This window comes from Mus caroli, chromosome 11 (genome assembly GCF_900094665.2).
Source record: "Mus caroli chromosome 11, CAROLI_EIJ_v1.1, whole genome shotgun sequence".
NCBI classification, from domain to species: domain Eukaryota; kingdom Metazoa; phylum Chordata; class Mammalia; order Rodentia; family Muridae; genus Mus; species Mus caroli.
In genome coordinates, this window is record NC_034580.1 from 51466368 (window position 1) to 51470175 (window position 3808).

General features: G+C 38.8%; 1 non-coding gene across 1 annotated transcript; it reads right to left on the reverse strand.

The window, feature by feature from the left end:
• Positions 1–267: 267 nt before the first annotated feature.
• On the reverse strand, positions 268–463 carry LOC115032744. The gene has a single exon (XR_003838349.1). It is a non-coding gene; the product is annotated as a U2 spliceosomal RNA (small nuclear RNA).
• Positions 464–3808: the final 3345 nt, after the last annotated feature.

Here is a 3808-nt window from a genome sequence, read left to right on the forward strand (position 1 = left end):
AAGACAGACAGGAAGGCTGCATACTCAGTAGGAAGATCATACCGGAAAATTCCATTGTTTTCTTCTCACTAACCAGGGCATCTCCTTGTTTAGAACATCTGAGGCACCAGATCAATTCCACAGAAATGAAATTACATAGATCATCAGAATAATCCTTTGCCTAGAAAGCCCAGATTGAATTATTAACAGATTCATTTGGGGTTATTCCTATGGCCAAGTGTTGATTGGAGATTAGACTCACTATCAGTAATGTGAGCACACAGCCATGAAATGTATCTTATAGATGGCAGTGAAGAAAGGAAGGAAGAATGTGTTGCAGGAACTCTAGACAGGAAGGAACTCATGCACTGAGGGAAAGCTAAACAATATGTTCCCACTGAGGTATGTCATGCAACCCCGTCAATACAGACATGTAAGCTCATAGTTCCTACACTTGATCTTAGCCAAAAGGCCGAGAAGCGATCATAGTTCCTAAAAGTTGGACAGGTAGTGGTGGGCTTATTTCATTCCTTTCTTGGCCAAATCCTTGACAAATTTTTCAAATAATTAAATATTCCTTGTGAGTCTATATCTTTCCCTCTTAGATAATGAGATGATAAAATATCACATGCCATTAACAGTTGTGGTGACTGCAGATGACTGCACAATCTGTTGTTTGAGACTTTAACAGGGGGGAGAGGCACTGGGACTGGTTTCCCTCCTTCTCTTTACTTCTCTTTACTGTACAAAAAAAAAAAAGTACCACTCCTAGAATCCCAGATATGTGGGAATTTGTGTTCTAATCCAACATCTTAAATGGCATTACCAGGAGAAATATGCTGGGCAATGTGTTAAGTCCTGTTCACATGTCTGTGTTATCAGCCTTGCCCTCTGACAGTATTAGCCACACTATTACAAGAGTCTCAGAGCCCTTAACAGACATTAGGGATAATCGAACAGCATTATCTACAAAAGTTTGGGCTCCTTCTTCTAAGTTCACGACTTCACCCTGGTTGTGTGCAGTCTTAGATGGTAAATCACTAGTCTTTAAAGACTAGAATTTGTCTTCCTGGAGACATAAAATCCATTACTTACTTGAAGATCCCTGGGAACAAAGATCCTGAATTTTTTATTTTAATTTACATACCCACTCACATGTTACACAGTATGTGCGTGCATATACACATGTATACACTCATACACACTCATATACACATGCGGGTATACATATATGGTCATACACACATAAGTGTCTATGCACACAGATTTGCACATGCATACATTGTACACATACATGGCTACACAAATTATAAATGTGTGTGTATGTGTGTATATGTGTGTGCACGTGTGTGTGTGCATGCATGCATGTGGCAAACACACATATTTAAAAGAAGAAAAACATTTATTGTACAAAGGACAAAATCTATCCCCTGCCTGAGATCAGTCTTGCTCACCTAGTAACCATCATTGCAGGACTTTGAAATCAAATGATGTACTCACTCCCTCTGCTTCTGCAAAGCAGGAAACAGCGGGCTCTGGCGGGTCACATCCACACAATGCCTTGAGTCACTGAGACACTTATTTTGAGAACTCCTACAACATCCCCATTCTTCCCAGAGAGAGGCTACCTCTGTAATGGACTCTGCAATCACAGACTGAATGTCTAAGGAATTAATACAATTCCAGGACTACACTGAAAAGTAGTATCAGGGACTGGATTCAAACCAGAGTTTTTCTTAATTATACTTGTCACCTTAAAATGCTATCACAGTTTGTGCCAGACAGATTAGAGCTTCCAGTGACCACCTCGATGTTTGTGAAATGGGGAAGATAATTATCGTAAATCACTCAGCACTACACTGTGGTGGTCATTGTTAGTATACCATCATATAGTATATAATATATAATAATGCATATGTAATATGGTGCATAGAATAATTTATCATGTTACACAATATGTATAGCAAACAATAGGTTAGCATACTATAATATACATAATACATATATAACACATGACACATATAGTAATTTATATTATTATATTATAGTGTATATAATATACTATATGTAATATATGCATGTACACAGAGTTTATATAAACCTTATAGTAAATATATATTCTATACTATAATAAATTGATACATATGTTTCAAATCATGAAGTATATTAATATATTGCATTATAAAATGGTTTATTATTTTGTTTGGGGGGGTAAATTAGGACAGCCAGGGCTATACAGAGAAACCCTGTCTCAAAAAACCAAAAAAAAAAATTAATGTCATAAAAGCCAAGAGTATAACTCCTATTGCTTCTTGAGGATGATTGCCCAACCTAACTTAAAGCACAGTTTTTGACCTCCAAATTTGATGATATCATAAATTTCTTATCTGAAGTAAAAAGTCATTAGTTCACATCACCCCAGAAAAAGTCAGACAGTCAAAGGAGACAAATCTGCTGAGAGTCCGGCCTTTGGGATTACGCAGTGTTTAACGATGTCAAGGGATGGTAAAGGATGCACATGTGAGGAAAACCAGAGCCTACTCACCCTTCCAGGCTAGTACATCTCTCTGATCACCCATTTAGCTTCAAAACCCTGGATTCCAAGGCTCTTGCCAAGCTCCATCCCTATCTTTCTTAAGCCTTGTGACTCCATCCTCTTTAAGATTTACTGTCTTGAAGGTAGTTTGTGATTACAGTCATTCAGTCTAAAAATTAAGGCAGAAACTACATTTGTTGCTCTTGGGCCTGCCTGGACTGAGATGTCCTTGAGGCTGTGTTTCCCAACCAGCCAGCATACATAATGGAAAAGCCCTGAAATAGACTCTTCAACAACCCCGCCACGACTCATCCTAAATCCACATTCCACATCACACCCTTAAAACATGGAATTGTTTCCATTCACTGGTTCATTTATGAGAAGTGAGACTTGGTTGAACTTGTTTAAGCTGGACCCAAAGGTGCACATTTAAAACACATCTTTTTAACTTCCATTAAATGTTTGGGAAATGTGAACAGACCTTTCATTTCTTCCAGTACTTTCTATGGGGTTGAGCCACTGGGAGGGGCTGAGTGCTGTATACAAGTTCCTCCATCTTCTGGCTTTTATCCTTCACGTTTCTCTTTTGGATGTAACTATGTCCAGAATTAGGTTATTCAGGCCTCTTCCTGGTCAGTTCAACACCATCTTCATCTCTCTGCACTAAGCCACTTACAAGTAGAAACCAGATCTCTCACCAAGGATAAGAGAAATCTTTTTGTGAAGCCAAAATTGAGTGACCATGGCCTGAGTACACAGATTGGGGTTACACCGAATACCGTGTTCCAACATGGTAACAGCTTGATGAATAGGTAATTTTGGTTTAGTTTTTTTTTGTGTGTGTGTGTGTGTGTGGGGTTGTTTTGTTTTTTGTCATTTGTAACTCATGAATCAGCACTGTCTGAAAATGCACTCACTGGTAGTTCCGTGAGGTAGGTAGGTCACAGGAAAGCAAGGACATTTCTGCTATGGGCAGAGATTTTTCCCTTTGATGGCATACTTAGCTATTAGATTGATGAAAGCTAGGGGTCTCTTCATATACTGTAAGCAGAGTTACCTAATTGTTCCCAGGATATTAAGTTATATAAAAGGTAGACAACAAATGGTGATTTGGGGGGCCACGAACACCAAGATTATTTAGCTCTGGATCTGCAGCATTCAACTTCTCCACAGGTACTGAATTTCTGCTGAGAAGAAGTTCCAGTATTTGTGTATAAATCTCTCTCTCTCTCTCTCTCTCTCTCTCTCTCTCTCTCTCTCTCTCTCTCTCTCTCTCTCTCTCTCTCTCTCTCT